Genomic DNA, 18473 nt, shown 5'->3' with positions numbered 1-18473 from the left:
TCATAAAGTCTCAATAGATCTGCCATTCTCAATCACTTCCACGGCTCTAGATTAAATAGGACACAAATTGTCCTATTAGAGAAAAGGAACCTCTTTTACAAGATCAAGTTTCATCTCTAGATCCAAGAACATTGCTCCCATCACAATCGAGCAGCAGGAGGGACATTTCAGGCATTGCACACACACGCCGCCCCCCTCTCCCTCCCCAAGGACTCCAGAACAACTTTTGAACAAGTTTTGAGGCAAGAAAAGGGAAGTCACTCTTGTCCAAAGAGCAATAAACAGTGGCCCATCTGCAGAAGCTCTGCCACGCCATCAGTAATTCCAATACTGAGCTGTTCCATCCAGCACTTCAAACTTCTCCATTGAGTTGAGCACCAGCACATCTCCCCCAAAGTCATCCCTTCTCCCAAACAACCCCCTGCACAACACCAACAGCTAGCTCCCTCCCTCCCTCCCACCTCATCCCCCAAAGCACTCCGGGTACTTGCCACGACACCAGAGGTGCTTCAGAGAAGGCGGCAGGACTTAGAGGTGGCCGCCCCATTCCCCAAAGAGCTCCCCGCTCCAGCCTGGGGCTCTGGACTAACATTGCCCCAAGGAAAGCACGTTCAGTTCACGTTCAAAGTAAAGGTAGTCCAGGAAAGCACGCAGTTTTCCTGGAAACCTCTCAAAGGCTAATTCCCAGCCCCCTTCCCTAGCAGTTGGCTGAAAATGCCCATCAAGTTCATCCCCTGTGCTTTCCCTTCCTCCCCATCTGAGCCCCGAAACCCCTTTTCCCTTCTCTTCCCCAAAGAGCTAGCCTACCTCTTCCGTGTGTTCTGCAGTCCAGTCGCAAGGAGGGAGCGAGCGAGCGAGCGAGCGAGCGAGAGAGCGCAGGGATGGAGAGGCAGAGAACTCTTCAGTGATAATCAGCGCTGAGAGGCTGCCCCTGTGAACAATGTGCATCCTGGAGCAGCAGGCTCGGTTTCCAGCAGCTGGCAGCAGCCCTCGCAGCCCCAATGATGAGCACAGCTTGAGATCATCCACAATTAACCAAATATTGTATGGCAGCAACAAAACAACAACTGAAACCGGCACACGCACACACACACACAACACGCACACACACACAAACACACACACACACAAAAAGCACAATTTCAGATGGAGAGCCTAGAAACTGAAGTCACCCAATGCTACATTTCGCCTTCTTCAAAGATTATTCCAGCCAGCTCCTTCTGCTATTTTTACTGTACCATAATGCACTAGGTCTGGCTTTTACCCTATTGAAAGAACATGAATATATTATTATCCACACAAAAGAGCAGGTTATTGTTTATGAATTACAAGCCTTCCCAGCAACAAAGGCTATTTTCATAAGAAAACTCAATTTCATTTTAGCTCCAATTTGATTACCAGCTGAAGAAAAGAAGCCCTATGCCTAAACCTCAAAGGATTTTTATTCATACCATTGAATGGGCTTTATTGCTTCCTTTTCAAAACTGACGTAGAAAGCTTTTAGAGTAAAACATTGACAAAAAATTATTGCGCTGCTATTTTGTGCAATAACAGAGCTGAAGAGGGCCAATGATTTCTCAGTCATCCTTCACTGTACTTCAGAATAGTAAAGGCTGGAATTAATGACAGACCATAGAGAGGAGCCAAGCTAAGGTCTCACAATGCATGTCAAATCTAAATGATCACTATACATTGAAAAGCCCCCAAAAAAGCCTGCAGCTGATTGATTCATGGCTTTCACAAGAAAGACAGGCTTGAAGAGTTTATTGCACCACAATTTACTGGGAATTATCATAAAAATGAATGTAGAGGCTGAATGTCACCCCGGCACACTCCAAAAACACACATCCAGGGACAAAGTTCACCCAGGAATTATAGCAGCGCTCTTCACGCTACCATACTTAAGAGTCTGTCAGTGTTTCCATTATAGGGGGTTTTAACTCAGCTGTTAAAATGTTCTCCCAGATGAAACTTAGTGTTCATGGTCTCATTGGAAGGGAAACACGTCTTCCCCTCATGTAAAAAATGATTTCTTTCCAATCTATATAGTTTCAAGGTGAAAGGACATGGAGCCCCAAACAATGGACAAGTTGATGAGTCTTTACAGCCTACAGCCTGCCCTCTTTAGATCTTTTCTCTCTCTAGTTCCTAGGACAATATTCGCTTTGGAAGGAATCGGGTTATCGTTGGGAAAGGCTTGCAGAAAATGGTTAAGTGGTATGGGACATGAGGAGGACTTAACTTTTTTATGCATGCCACCTTTTTTTGCCATGGAACTTGCAAAGTAACTGACCTACCAACAAATCTCCACCCATAAAGGTTATGTAAATACAATCCATATACTTGGACTCGCTGGTAAAGGTCAAGACAGTGAATGACCTACTAAGGAGGGAGGCTCACACAAGAGAAGCAGACCAAGTCAGCCAGTCACAACTAAAAAGAAATCATCATGCCCATTTATTAGCTAACAGGCAATTCTTCTAATTGCCCATTTACATGGCACAATTAAAGTTTATAAATAATGTGTTTGCTCCACTTTTTCCATTTTGTATTTAAGAATCAACATTTACAGTACGTTTAAAGAAAAATAAAAGACTTTGCTTCCCAAAACAGCTCTTGACATCTTCCAGAATTATTATTGAACTTGAATGTAAAAGATAAAAAGTATTCTGAGGTTAGAATTGTCTAATTTCTTTTATAGCCAAACTATTTCTAGCTCTAAGTCTATAATATGATGAGTTGGTCATTGTCTCTCAGTGAGTGAGTGAATGAATGAAAAAGCACTTTATAAGGTTTTACTGTGTGCAGAGCACCCTCCTAACTGCTGGGTCTTCAAATAGAAAAGCAAAATAGGACTTGCTCTCAAGGAACTTCCGTTCTAATGAGGAGAGAGAACACCTGTGCAAGTCAGCTGGCAAGATCCCATGATCCTTAGTGGCAAGGCAAATCCTAATGTATCTTCTCTAAAGTGATGAAACTATAACTGTTTGTCACATAGAACCATTTGACAGTGCCAAGGACTTTGGGGACAAGGACATACTTTTCAAAGTCTAATTCAAACAAGTTACTATATTATTCTATGTTATCCCTCCAAGAACACCAAGCTAGTCATCCACCACAATTCTTTGAGTGGTTTTTCCAGTTGAGTTGATAACTTTTTTGATCTAACTACAGAATTATGAAATCTCAAAGTCAGAATAGACCTCAGAACCATTTATTTCAACCCACCAACTATACAGCAAGATGACCTTCAATATCCCCAATTCATGGCCATAGACCCAGTACTGGAAAAGCTGATCCTCCTGCCCTCACCCAGTGAAGGGAAAGTCATTATCTCTAAGAGCAATTTCACTTTTGGAAAACACTAATTATTAAAAAGCTTTCCTTAAATGTGCCTTTCTGTAACTTCTGCCAATTGAAGCCTAGACCATCTCTTAGGACATAAATTCCATACATCTGAACCTTGTTTCAAATAATTACCCTTCAAATAAATGCCCCCCCCCCCCTGGATTTTTCTCTTCTTCAGTCTTAGTTTCCCTAATACCTACAATCAGGGATGTGTTAGTAAATTTTAAAAACTGGTTCTTTGGGGTGGGGGTATGGGGGTGGGGTGAGAGGAGGGGAATGAAAGCACAACACATTTTTAAACTTAATCTGCATAATTAACATTTTCAATATCACTTTATTAAGTCTAGACAGTGAGAAAAATAATAAATCAAACTCTGATTTTAGCATTTGCTAATTTCTGAGGAGTAAATGCTGAAAGTGAAAATTTAACAATCAACTTTCAAGATCCCTAGCTGGATCAGCACACCTCAGCCTTCAACTGCTCTTCAAATAAAATTATTTCCATCCAGTTCCCTCCTGGTTATCCGCCTCGCACATGTTCTGGTTGGTCAATGGCTAGAATTCAATAATAAACTCTAAATGTGGTCTGACTGAGGCAAAATAAAGAAGACTTTTTTGGGGGAAGAAATGCAATTCCTTTATTATTATAGCCCTAAACCATTAACATTTTTTGGCTTCTATATCGTATTAGTGACCCATATTCAGTTTAGGATCCACTAAAATTTCTGGATCTTTTTCATGAGAATTATTGTCTAACTACACTTCACTATTCTAATATATTTGTCTGTGCTTGAATATTTCTGAAAATAAGTGGAAGACTTCACAATAATTCTTTAAGAGTCTTGTCTTCAGAGATTTGTTGCATCATTTTGCTTTGCCATGAGATTTTTGGATACTGAATCTGTCCTCTAGTGCATTAGCTATTCCACCTAGTTCTGTCATCTGTAATTTTACTACCTATAGCATCTTTTTGTGCCTTCTGGTCATCAATAAAGATGCAGAACAATATAGGGCTAAGGAAAGATCTTGTAGCTACTCCACTAGAGAATTTCTTCTGGGATGACAGCAATATTATTATTTGGATTTGATCATTTAAATCATTGTAAATGACAGGATCATAAGACTAGACTTAAATCTAGAAGGAAATTTACAAATCATCAAAATCAAGCCCTAATTTTAGAGATGAGGAATGTGAGGTCCACAAAGATTGGGACTTGCTAAACTACACACCTCTGGTGTCTAACTCTATTGCTGCTCATGTTATAATGATTTACAACCACTGAAAATAATTGTAAATCAACATTGTTATTTTAAAAGGAAGATGATCAAGTTTAAAAGTCTAGTTTGAGGGCATAGGATTGAAAAGAATCTTATTAATCATCATGCCCATGTTAGTCCCTAACCATAGAATGATTTTTTCCTACCTATTTTCTACCTTCTCGTTTCCACCATGTATCGAAATCTTATCCATCTTCCAAAGATCAGCTCAAATGGTACCTCATCCATGAAGATTTCTCATATTCCTCTTCTAAAAGTGACTTAAAATTTTTTTAATCCTTACCTTTCATCTTGGAAACAATACTAAGTATTGGTTCTGTATAATTAGATTCTGCTCCCTAGGACTCTAAATCCCAGCATCCCACTTTTGTTCTCACCTTATGTCCTTATGTTTTGGAAATAAACTCTGTGTGTGACCCCATCCCTCTCTCTTTTCCCATGAACGCAGCTGGGAAAACTTTTCTTTACTCAAGCTTTTGTCCTTGTATTTCTTCTACTTCAAGTGATTACTAATAAATATCATAAAATATAGTACTTTTAATTATTGGATATTAATTTTAATCTTACATTTTCAAAGCAAAAGAACAGCAACAGCCAGGCAAAGGGGATTATGTGACTTGTCCAGGAAATATCTGAGGCCAAATTTGAACCCAGAACCTCCTCTCTCTAGACTTGGCTATCTTTACACCAAGGCACCTAGCTGCCATCTTCCTCTAAAAGTGATTGGTATTTCTTTAGATTTTACATAGTCAAGTGCTTAATAAATTTCTGTTAACTTGTTTTAGGAAAGCATCAGTGTGGAAGCAACTTCTACCAAAGCAAGTTAACAAGATGTCTTTAATTTAGAAAGTTAGAGAATTGTTTGGGACACTGGCATTTAAGTGACTTACTTGTATTTATAAGAGGCAAGTCTTAAATCCAGTTAGTTCTTCCTCATTGCAAAGTTGACTCTTTCTGCACAACAAATTGCTGCTTCTCCTGGATATAGTTTTTGTTCTGTCTTTTATCACTCATTTCTGACCCTTCAAGATCTCATTTGGGATTTTCTTGGCAAAAAATACTGGGGTGATTTGATATCTCCTTCTCCATGTCATTTTAAAGATGAAGAAACTGAAGCAAACAGGTTTAAGTGACTTAACTAGGATCACACAGCTAGTAAGTATTTGAATCAGGATTTGAACTCAGAAAGATGTCTTCTTGACTCCATACCTCTATCCACTATACCACCTAGTTGCCCAAAAATATACTCATTATATCATTACAGCAATTTTTGTAAATGCCTTATACCCCTTGCTATAGGGTCTATTCCAAGAGGACATCAAACTATGACTTAACTGGTTGTAGGTATCCCCCCAGTGCCTGGGATAGTACATAGTATACAGCTAATAGGTTATGAATAAATAAATAAGTAAACAAACACACCATTTCTTCAAGTAGTGGGAGATAAGCATGGGAAGGAAAACAGGGACCAAATCGTGGAAAAGTTAATGTTTACATAGTTTTATGATTACAAAGTACTTTTGGCACAGCATCTCATTTTATTTATACATCAGCCTCTGATCAAGCCTTATTGAGTAGCCAAAAGGAAAATAATCATTTAACTATCCAGTTAATATGATCGAATTAACTAGAACAAATAACTGCAGGAAGAAAAAAATACCCTCCATTTGGCCTGAATTATCTTTACCTAAATATGAAAGAACTAGCTCTCTCATTCTCTCTCTCTTTCTCTCTCTCTATCTTCTCTCTCTCCTCTCTCTCTTCTTCTCTCTTTCATCCATAGACTAGTAGTCTCTCTCCACTGACTCCTTTCCATTCATCTAAAGGCATGCTTAGGTCTCCCCAAACTTAAAAAAAGTCTTTCTTTACCCTAAAAGAACATACAAGTATCATCCCATCTGTCTCCTCTCACTCATAAACTTCTTTTAAAAGTTGTTTATACCCAACACCTCTACTTACTCAATATTTTCCAACTCCATTCTCATTACTTCCCTGAAACCATTCTCTCAAAAGTTATTTGTTCCCTTCATTGATTGGTCTTTCTAAAAAGAGTTTTGGTATCTGATGAATAACATGACATATCAAAACTCACTTTCTGACAATATTAATTTCTTCATTTTCTAAGAATTCCTTGCATTTTTCGCTTCACAAAGTTGAGGACTTTGTTTTAAATGTATTTTATGTTCTTTACAAATGTCATTATCATTTGTTGAAATATGGAGATAATTTTAATGTAGTAAATAATGAATATTTAATATCAATAACAGAAAAAAGCAATGCAAATTTGAGATAATCATGGTCACATTTATAGTTCTTCTGTATTTGAGGCTTGGTATTTGAACTAGATTTCTGAATATTTGTTTTACTATCAATGTCGTAATTAATAACATTTTTGCTTTCTTGTCTCTTTTAACTTCTAAACTCTACCTAATTATCCATGATGAGCATTAATACAAAAAAAATCGAATTTTCAAATGAAAAATACAAATGAATGTCAATTATTTTGTAGCCAGCCCCTTGTGACAGAGGCTGGTACTAGATAAAAAGTGCCAGACTGAAGAGTATGTGAAATTGATCACCTCGACAGGGGAGGGGCCCCAGGAGTGAATTTCCTGGGGAGAGAAGACTCTGGCTGGAGAACAGTGAGCATCTCTCTGTCTTGAGACATCAAAGAGAGAAGGTGGATAAAGACTTTCTCCTGAGGGTTACCCATTTTTCCTACTACTGGTGACTGGAAATCTTCCCCTCAACACTCCCCAGTTGAAGGGACTTTCTGAAGAGAAACCTGAGCTGACTTTACTTCAGCTCCTGTTGCCCAGGGGTGAGTCAACTTGACTTTCTCTCAGGGGGTTCAGGCTGCCTAGGCCTGAGTTCCCCCCAAACTCGAGGAGGGAGGGAAAGGGTTTAGATAGAGACAGGGACCCCTTTGCCCACTTTCCTTTTCCCATTCTATCCTGCCTGTTATTCCTTTTGTATTACCTGATAGAGTTAACATTAAAAGTTATCTGTTCCCCAAGCTGAGTATGATTGAATGGATCAAAGGGAGACATTTTGGTTTCAAATAGTGGAAGGGGGACAAGAGGGACAAGAGTGAATTGGGGAGAACAGCTTTAGCTAAGGAGGGAAGGCAAAAGGGGGGAAATCTTCACACCCCCTCTCCTCTCTCTGAGCCAACTCGTTACATCTGCTGTCTCCCCTGAACCCTGCTTTGTGGAAGGGAGGATTCTCTTCTCTCTTCCCTCTCTCTATACCTCGGGGTCCAAGCCTCCCTTTGGGAGTACATCCCTTTCTTCTCTTCTATTTTTTAAAACAATTGGCATTCCCCTCCTGGGGCCCTTCCCCCAGCAAGGTGATCAATTTTATGTACACTTCAGTCGGGCACTTTTTCTCTAGTGCCAGCCTCTGTCACACCCTCAAGAGAGAAAAACAATCAAAGACTGCCCATCAGACATTTTGGAACATATTGATACTCAACTAATTATCTACTTTCTCTCCATTACAACTTTTTTCTTCTTGAAATGCTTTGGATTACTCTTTGGCAGGGGTCCTCAAACTGCAGCCCCTGAGGCCATTTATCCAGCCCCCACCACACTTCCAGAAGGGGTACCTCCTTCATTGGTGGTCAGTGAGAGGAGCACTGTATGTGGCGGCACCACAAAGCACAGCATCCCACACTTGCAGTACTACTTCCGGTGACGTAATCCTTTGCATAGCACCTTGTTCTGAGAGTAACTGAACAAGAGCAAGGCACCACGCAAAGGATTATGGGGCTGCACAATGGAAGACATCAGCACAGTGAGCAGCGATCTGGGGGAGGGGATTCCACACTGTGTATTCTGCTGCCCAGTATAGTGGTGGCAGTGATGGCCCTGTGCAAGGTGTGACAGGCCCATCACAACCAGCGCTGCAGCCTCCACTATCCCAAACAGAGCTATACAGATTTGTTCATAATTTTTTTTTATAGTCTGGCCCTCCAATGGTCTGAGGGACAGTGAACTGGTCCCCCCATGTAAAAAGTTTGGGGACCCCTGCTCTTTGGAATCCAATACAAATTGAGAAACTCTAAATTAATTAGACGAATGTTTATCCAAAGTATTTGTGTCTTTATATCATTCTTTTTCCTTCCTTTCACTTCCCTCTTCTATTGATAGATTTCATATTCAGCCTATTGTGAAGGAATAGGAATGACGAGAAATGCATGGTAACATGCATTTATTAGGACTACATTAAGAACAAAAATAAACTCAATCATGTACTTATGTAACAAGAAGAAGAAAAAGTCCTTGACAAAGTATTTCAGTCATTCATTCATTATAAAAAAATAAATACAAAAAACCTACAAAGTTTAAGTCTGGGGGATTTTTTAAAAGAATAACAAAAGTATCACTCTAAAATTAAAAGCTTATATGAAAGTAGAATCTTTCCCACAAAATACAAGAGTAAGACATGGATGTCTCCTCTCAACTTAACTATTACCTATTTGCTAAGGACATGATGATGTATGTAGAAAATCAACAAAGAAACTTTGACAATCAATAGCTTTAGTAAAGTAGCAACACAAAATAAATACTTAAAATCAATAGCATTTCTTTTTCTTTTTAAACCCTTTGCTTCCATCTTAGAATCACTACTGCATATTGGTTCCAAGGCAAGAGAGTGGTAAGGGCTAGGCAATGGGGGTTAAGGGACCCTGTGCATAGCTAGAAAGTGTCTGAGGTCAGATTTGAACACAAAACTTCCCATCTCTAGTCCTGGCTCTTAATCTACTTTGCCAACTCCCATCAGTAGCATTTCTTTATAGCAATGGCATATTTCAAGAAGAAATAGCACAAAACAAAGCCCATTCAAAATAACTAATATGCATAAAATTGGGGAGGTTCAATCAAGCGCAGCACATGTAAGGCCTATATTAATACAATTTAAATGCTTCTTAAAGAAATAAAGAATTTCCCAAATAACTGGAGCAATTTTCAGTTTATAGCTAGTCCATATAAGAAAAATAACAATAGTACTCAATTTATTTTATAGATTTAGTACTATTTTAATCTAAATAATAGAGATATTTTATAGAACTAGGCAAAATAACAAAATTAAAATGGAAGAACAAAATATTAGATCATGAGTTCAATATTAGATCTAAGACAAGGACTGTCTTTTGCCATTTTTTGTTGTATACGGGATGCCTCTTAGCATTTAACACAGTGCCTAGTATGTAGTAGATGCTTAACAAGTGTTAATTAATTGACTGGCAAAAGATCTAAAATATTAAGACAAACAATTCAAAAGGTAGGAATAAAAGGAAAGTAGCTCTTCTAGACTTCAAATAATATTGTAAAATAATACTTTTATATCTGTTAGAAAGCTGATAAGAAAAGCAGATCAATAAAACAGACAACAATTGGGGTTAACAAATTAATTGGAAAAGATCTGTATGTTTCACAAGAAATAAACTGAAAATCAACTTGGCAGAAATTAGAGTTAGGTTAAGATCTTATTCTAAAGAATGAAATAAAATAAAAAGTGGATCCAAGACAAATATTTAAAGTCATATTATTATTTAAAAAGTAGGGAAGCAAATAAGATATCTGACAACTATAAGGTTTAGGATGTAAGGATGGAGCGCAAATTCTTGAGCAAAGTATAGAAATGATAAAGTAGACAATTTTACTGATCTAAAATCTAAAAGTCTCTCCATTAATAAAATGAGTATAATTGTATAGTAATTTTAATTGGATTAGATAAAAAGGGACATAATAAATTCAAAAGAAATATTTGTATTACATATCCCTGATAAGAGCCTGATATTCAGATATATATAGAATTAGCACAAATACATAAGAAAGGAAGTGATTCCCTATTAGATTAGTGATCAAACAATATCAATAAACAATTCTCAAAAAAGAAAGTTTACAAATTATTAAACATTATCTGGAAGATTGCTCTAAATCACTAAGAAAAATTAAAATTAAAAAACTGAAGTTTTATTGCACACCCTGAAAACTGGAGAAGACGAAAACAAAAATAATAATAGTCAATATTGGAGGAATTGTAGAAAGACCAGCACAGTGAAATGACCTAAACATTCTGGAGAGAGAAATTTAGAATTATTCTAAGAATATGACTCTGTCTTAAGCCCTTTGACTCAGAAATCACATTTCTATGTATATACCTCCAAGGAGGTCAAGGATAAAAATAAAGGGTTCATAAATATGAACATATTTATACCAGGAATTTTTTTAACCTTTACTAATCAATACTTACTAATAATTCTAGGACAAAAGTGTGGTAAGAGCTAAATAAGTGGGGCTAAGTGACTTGCCCAGGGACACAGAGCTAGGAAGTGTCAGAGACCAAATTTGAACTAAAATCCCTCCCCCCCCCCCATTCTCCAGGCTTCTCTATCCACTGAGCCATCTAAGTGCCCCTAGCAGTACTTTTTGTAGTCACAAAGAACCAGGAGGACAACAAATTACCATTTACTAGGGAATAATGAAATAAGTTGTGGTTCAGGATGTCATGGAATATTAGTGTGATAAAAAACAATGAATATAAATATAGATATGAACCAATACAAAGTAAAATAAAAATAATCAGAAAAACAATATACACAAAAGACTAAAATGATGAAAAGAGAAAGAACTTCAAAAGAAACAAAACTGAACACTAGGAAATTACAATGACCAAACTTGGCTCCAAAGAGAAGATACAGGAAGGCACTTCCTTTCCTTTGCAGAAATGGTTTACTAAGGGTTCAGAACACTGCATATAATGTCCAACTTTTTTTTTGATGTGTTATTTAATTGTGTTAAATGATTCTTTTTTCTCTCTGTTAAAAGGGATTGCTCTCTGGGAAGGGTAAAAAGTAGGATATGCTGGAAAATATAGGTAATATAATTTTTAAATGTCAATAAAATTTATATTAAAATATTAATAGAAAAGGTATATATATATATATAAGGTGATTAGAGATTATAGAGAAAGGAGGAAAGGAACAAAAATAAATAGGATTTAGAGATAAAAGGACTGTTAGAAATTATCTAGGCTCAAAAACATTGTGACTTAAAATCATCAGTTTAAAGCTAGAAGGAATCTTATGTCAGCCAGTCCAGTCCCCTCACTTTATTGATAACTTGTCCAAGAACACAACGGTAGCAAGTTACAGAGCTAGGATTTAAACCAGTCCTCTAATTCTGAATCCAAATTGTTGTTGTTTTTCACTCTATTTCACTACTGTATATAGCAAAGGTCAAGCAGATTTATGAAATTTACATCCAGTTCTCTTCCTACTATACAACATTGACTCTAAATGGGTAGCAACTGAGGAATTGAGATGAAGATCAAATAGGATATTGATATAGCAAAGGATGTAAAAGGGCAATAGAAGGAAGAACTAAGAAATTAAAACGAAGAAAGAGAAAAAGAGCAAAGAGAGATGGATGCAGAGGGAAGAAGAGTGATAGAGGCAGAAGCAAAGTCAGGAGAAAAATAAATTCTCCCACTTCTTTTGTAACTAGACCTTTGATTTTATAAAGATACTCAATTCCTGGTGGGCGAACTCCCTTCACCAATGTGGATCAGGAACTGCTCTTCAGTTTATAGTTTTAGAGAGTTGACTAAAGCAATGGAACATTAAGTATTTGCCAAGGATCATACAACCTGTAGGTTTCAGAAGTAAGACTTTAACATTTCCCTAAGACCAGATTTCTACCCACTATTCCACACTATCCCCATGGGCTCCTTTAACTGAGAGTAACACAAATTTGTGTGTATACTTATGTGAACGCACAAGAATTAACAGGACAAAAAAAAATACAATTAAATAAATAAAATGAAAACCACCTCCCATAAAATTTAATATTTACCAAAAACAATATCATCATTGGAGAATAAAGCACTTCATTCCAGAAATCATATTTGGACAGACCATAAATAATTTAAAACACTGGGGCGATGTGATAAAATCTCCAGGGCATATTTCTCTCCCCACACACCTCTTTCTTGGTTTCTCTGTCTGTCTGTCTCTCTAATCTCTCTCTCCCTCCCTGTCTCTCTCTGTCTTTCTCTCTCTGCATCACTTTCTCTTTCTCTCCCATCTCTCTCCCTCCCTGTCTCTCCCTGTCTTTCTCTCTCTCTTTTACTCTCTCACGCACTCTCTTTCTCTCTCATCTCCCTCTCTCTCTTTCCCTTTCTCACTCTCACTCTCTCCCCACTGCTCTATCTCTCCTTCTCCTTCTCACCTCTTTCTCTCACCCCCTCATTCTCTCTCCCCATTTCTCTCCCTGTCTTTCTCTCTCCCTCTCTCTCATCTCTTTCTCTCTGTCTATCCATCTTTTTCTATGTATTTGGCTCAATGTCTCTGTCACACACACACACACACACACACACACACACACACACACAAGCACATGCACTTCAGAAGCAGAAAGTACCAGAATTACTTCTGTGCATCCAAATCAAAGCAAGGAAATAAATATTGCTGAAGGTTTTTTAATGGGAATAGGAACCTTTAGTGCAAGTTAAATGGCAGCAGCACAAAGTCCCTTCACAATGTAAAGAAAGACGAGCTGTCAGTGGGAGGAATATTCTAAAGCAACATAGAGCTCGAAAAGGTTGGTTCAAAAGAAGGCTATGGTAAATGATTGCTTAAAGCAGATGTGTATTGTGGAAAGTGTCTGCAAGGATAACAGAAAAAAGATTGGGTTTCTAAGAAAGGGCCTTAAGGCATTGTCTCCTTGGCACCAAGCACAGTGCCTGGTATATAGTAGGCTCTTAATAAATGCTTTTTTGATTGGGGGGGAAAAAAAGCTAGGAGAGCAGAACACTAAGTTCTCTCTTCTTGGAGCAGACCTGGAACAATTTGCTAAGTGACTGGGACCAGAACAATTAAGGTCTGGATGACAATGGAATAAATGAAAGCCAAATGATTCAAAGTAGTTAGACTTTTTCAAAAGTAACCACATTTGGAGCCTTTTCACAACAACCTTGATAATGACCCTAAAGTGTTTCAGTAAATTGTGTCCATTAAGGAGGTCACGGGCTGACACTACAACAGTGTGGGGTAGTCTCCCCTTTTTTCCACTTGATGGGAAGGAAAAAAAAGGTGAATGTAACCTGAGAATGAAGACATTTAAGGAAAATTGAAAGATACATGTAAATGGTGTGCTACTTTCAAAAACTCAGTACTGAGGCTGTAATTTACCGAGCTTGATGGATAGAGGTTGCTCTGGTCTAATCTTAGCATTTAGCCTCTGGTTTAAATGAGTGGACAGAAGGATGGATGGAGGGATGGAGGGATGGAGGGATGGAGGGAGGGAGGGAGGGAGGGAAGGAGGGAGGGAGGGAGGGAGGGAAGGATGAAAAAAACCTTTCTTAAAGTGCTTATTATATACCCAACATTGTACCCAACATCAGCAGTTGGGGACACTGAAAGAAAATCCTATTCTCAAGGAGCTCCGATTCTAAGAGGGAGACAACACATATAAGAAGGTTTAGAACTTTAGATGGAGGATTTTAGTGAAGGGCAGATGACAATGCCTTGTGTTCCAGAAGGTAGAGAGCAAGGTAAATATGTAAAGCAGACATATAAATATTGGGAAAGCAATTCTGGGTTTTCTAAGAAGTCCAAGGAAGGAAATTTGTGATTTGTAATTCACAAATGTCAAAGTCATTCCTTTTTTGCTGAAAGATTCAAAGTATAAACTCCCATCTCTGGTGGAATCTTTTAATTTGATTGTTTTTTGTATATTTCTTTCATTTTTCTGTGAGTTGAGTATAAAAAGGTCAAATTTTCTCCTAAAAATTATTTTAAGTCATTGTTGGTATTCATTCTGATGAAGTTCGTGCCTGGTTCATCCCATATATTTTGGAGTGGTGGCAAACATGGCCTGGTAGACTAATGAAGCTGAGTATGTTTTAAAAACCAATATAATCTTTAGGAGCCTCTACTTTTCCCCTTCCTCAGTAGGAGTGAATGGGTCAAATGACCAGCATCTCCTCCAAGGTCACGATGGTGGAGCCCCATCCCCTTGTTAAAGGCACAAATTAGCTTACAAAAATGGCTGGTTTTCATAAAATAGAATCCAGGCAATTTATGGGAGACTTTTTTATGGTATCATAAACCAAGAGTTAGAATGGACCTCTGAAGCCATCCAATCTAATCTCCTCATTTTATATATGAAGAAAATCAGGCCCAGATGAAGTGATTTCCCCAGTTTCTAAAGGACAAAAGTGGGTTTGAACTCAGATTCTCTCATCTAGAACTCTATCTATTCTGTCTTTTATTCTATTTTTTAAAAAGAGCTGTGGGGTTAACTAGGTAGCTCAGTCAGGCCTAGAGATGGGAGGCCCTGGATTCAAATCTATCCTCAAATACTTACTAGAGCCATGACTGGTGAAGTCACTTAACCTCCATTGCCTAGCCCTTACTGCTCTTCTGCCTTGGAACCAATATATGGTATCGATTCTAACAATGAAGGTAAGGACTTAAAGAGTTAGAGACTAAAATATCAAAAAAAGAAGCAAAAGGAAAGGATGGAAGAAGCCCACAGTCAGAAGAAAGCTATACTTTTGTTCTTCTGAGTATGACATATTAAATATATTATGAAAAAATAAGGAGACTTCACTGTTTTCTAGGTCAAATTTTGAAAAACATCATTCTGCAATTGAGTTCCTTTAGCATTTTATTTAAATGATTCAGATAGTTTTTTTTAATACTATGATTAAAAAAAAAGGTAAGAGATTTCTTTTTTGTAGAATGAAATGATAGGGCACTTGATCTGGGTTCTCATCAACATTTTTTTAAACCTTTACCTTACATCTTTGAAGCAATACTGTGTATTGGCTCCAAGGCAGAAGAGTGGTAAGGGCTAGGCAATGAGGATTGCCCAGGGTCACACAGCTGGGAAGTGTCCGAGGTCACATTTGAACGCAGGACCTCCCATCTGTGAGCCTGGTTCTCAATCCACTGAGACACCCAGTTGCCTCCTCAGTAACATTTTGACAAACGCTGATTCAAAGATTACAAAATGTTTTCTTATACAGGGAAATAGATTGAAAATCCTAAAACTTGGGCAGTCTTATCAATGGTGTCCTACGTATGTAGGTCAAAATGGCTTTTGATAATCTTTATCAACTACCTCTTAACCTTTGGTAATGTGATTTAAGAGACAGGAACCGAGCCATCTGAGCCCAGAGCAAGATTAGAGATAGATGGGAGTAGCCACTTACAGTACAATATGCAGATGCAGATGGGGGCATCCAAAGAAATATTTTAGTGTTACATTTAAAAAAAAAACAAATATATTTTAATACCAAAAAACTCAATAGAATACTGTAAGATCTTTGAGTGCAGAAACTTTTTCTTTTAATCTTTCCTTTTATCCCCAGTTCTTAGTGCAGTGACCATATCTCTAGATTATTTGCACATAATACATATTTAATAAATTCGCCATCAGTTGCTTAATGAATATTTGTTGAACTGAATTGCTGAACTCTATAATCTATGGCATATATTTATTGTATAATAATAAATTAATATCGTAACAGTAAAGGTTTAGAGTGACCAGTAGAGATGGCAGGATGAGTTTCTAAAGCCAGATATACAATTTACAAAGGTTGTCTTGGGCACAAAAGTGTTTTGTTCCAGGTTTGCCTGCTCTACACACAGAATGTAGTTTCAAACAAAACAGCTTTCTTAAGAATCATGTGGTACAGAAGAAAAACAGCTGCTTGATCATATGAGTTGATGGGGATATGACTGGAGATTTAGAGTCTAAACAATCACCAATAATATGGAAATAGGTCTTGATCAATGACACAAGTAAAACTCAGTGGAATTGTGTATCAGCTATGGTGGGGGGGGGGGAAGGGGAAGGAGAGGGAAAGAACATGAATCATGTAACCATGGAAAAATATTCTAAATTAATTAAATTAGAATGTTCAATTCCAAAAAAAAGAAGAAGAATCATGTAGTACAAAGAGCAATGGACTAGGAAACCTAAAAATCTAATCCCAACTGTGCCACTAGTTAAAAGCATGACCTCAATCACTTTCCATTTCTGGACTCCAAATTCCTTATTTGACAAATGAGTGGATAACATATACCCTGCCTATATTATATATTTGTCCCACTGGTCTCTGCCAAGGGATCCAGTCTTATTGGGCAAGATAGGTCTTATTAAGAAGAAGGCCAGCTTCAAGAGGTATTGGGTGAAATTCCAGAGAAGAAGAGAGGAGAAAATAGATTATTATGCACAGAAACAATCAGTAACCCAAGATAAAAACAAGTATAACATGCCAAAATACAGAGTGATGGTCTGAGTCACCACCAGAGACACCATATTGTTTATGCCCATATTGAAGGAGAAATGATTGTCTGTGCAATTTATGCACATGAGTTTCCAATCCATGGTGTGAAGGTTGGTCTGATAAATTATGCTGCAGCTTATTGTACAGGCCTGCTGCTGGCCCTCAGGTTTCCTAACAGATTTGGCATGGACAAGACCTATGAAGGTCAGATGGAAGTAACTGGAGATGAGTTCAATGTGGAAAGCTTTGGTGGCCAACATGGTACCTTTCCATGCTACCTGGGTGCAGCTCTTGCCAGAACTATAACTAGAAACAGTCTTTGGGACCCTTAAGGGAGTATGGATGGGGTCTATCTATTCCACACAAAACCAAACTCTTTCCTATTTGAGATTTAGCTTCTTCATATAAACATGTGAGAACTGGAAAACAATGGATTCTGAGGTGACTTCCAGCTCTAAAATTTAAGAATGTTCATTTGGACCCAATTGCCCCTAATTGACTTCTTTGGATCAATCTTACCCCTTAATCACCAGACCAAAGCACTTAAGACTGTTCCTCTCTATTTTTTCATACACGTGCTTCCAGATATATCGCTTTCTCTCCATTCCTCAAATTCAGCACTCTTTTCTCATCTCTGAACTTTTATTCTTGTGACTTGCTGAAATTCTGCACCCCTCTACAAACAACCTGGCCAGAGTAGCACAAAAGACTCTCCAAAAAATTACATTTCACATTTTTTAAAAAGAGTTTAATGTGCATGCTGCCGACCTTTCTATCATATCTAGTTATCATGAAGTCAATTCAAGAGGGTAGCATATTATGGCAAGGCTCATCTCTACTTGTATTTCTTTTCTTCTTCATGAGTCATCATGTGTCCTAAGTTCCTCACCAATAGTTCAGCACTTCCTGATAATGTCCTCAAAGACTCAGGCCGCCCTGTTTCCAGTTCTGATTCTCAAAGATTCCAGGGGAAAGAGTCCTAACTTCTTTTTGCCCCAGATTCTCCATCTGGGGAAACGAAGAACAATTTCTGCCAAATACCTGTCCTCGCAGAAATGGTGCCAAGATGAAATTACGCTTGTAAAGTAGCTTGACATTTGGGAACAAAAGTGTCCACAGAAGCAGAAAGTGTTGTTATTTAACTGTAGTGGGTCTGAATTTTTTCTAATTTTTGTAGCTCACACAAACAATACAAAACTTCTTTTTGCTGTGGTCTTATCCATGCAGGACTCAATGGCTCAATTCTAGCCTCATGTTCATCAAACTAAGAAAGTAGCTGTTTTGAAATGCCCTCTCTTCTTCAGTCATACACTGTTCTCCTAATCCTAGCAACAATTCTCACAAATATGTCATTGATCAGAAAGGACACTGGGTGAGGGTGCACAAATATAGACCGGTCACCACGTTGGAAAAGCAACTTAAAATATGTGTTCCACTCCCTACAGGTCACTAGCAACATCTACACATCCATTCACATCATAGGGTTATAATTAAAATATCCTTTCTAAAAGCCACAGTATCCTGGTCACCCGATATTTGCC

General features: G+C 37.9%; 1 pseudogene; it reads left to right on the top strand.

The window, feature by feature from the left end:
• Window positions 1-940: 940 nt before the first annotated feature.
• On the top strand, window positions 941-17437 carry LOC100619250 (60S ribosomal protein L5-like; annotated as a pseudogene).
• Window positions 17438-18473: the final 1036 nt, after the last annotated feature.

The sequence above is a fragment of the Monodelphis domestica genome, chromosome 8 (assembly GCF_027887165.1).
Source record: "Monodelphis domestica isolate mMonDom1 chromosome 8, mMonDom1.pri, whole genome shotgun sequence".
Lineage (NCBI taxonomy): Eukaryota > Metazoa > Chordata > Mammalia > Didelphimorphia > Didelphidae > Monodelphis > Monodelphis domestica.
The sequence above is the reverse complement of the archived record's forward strand: the minus strand, read 5'-3'. Positions and strand labels throughout refer to the sequence as shown.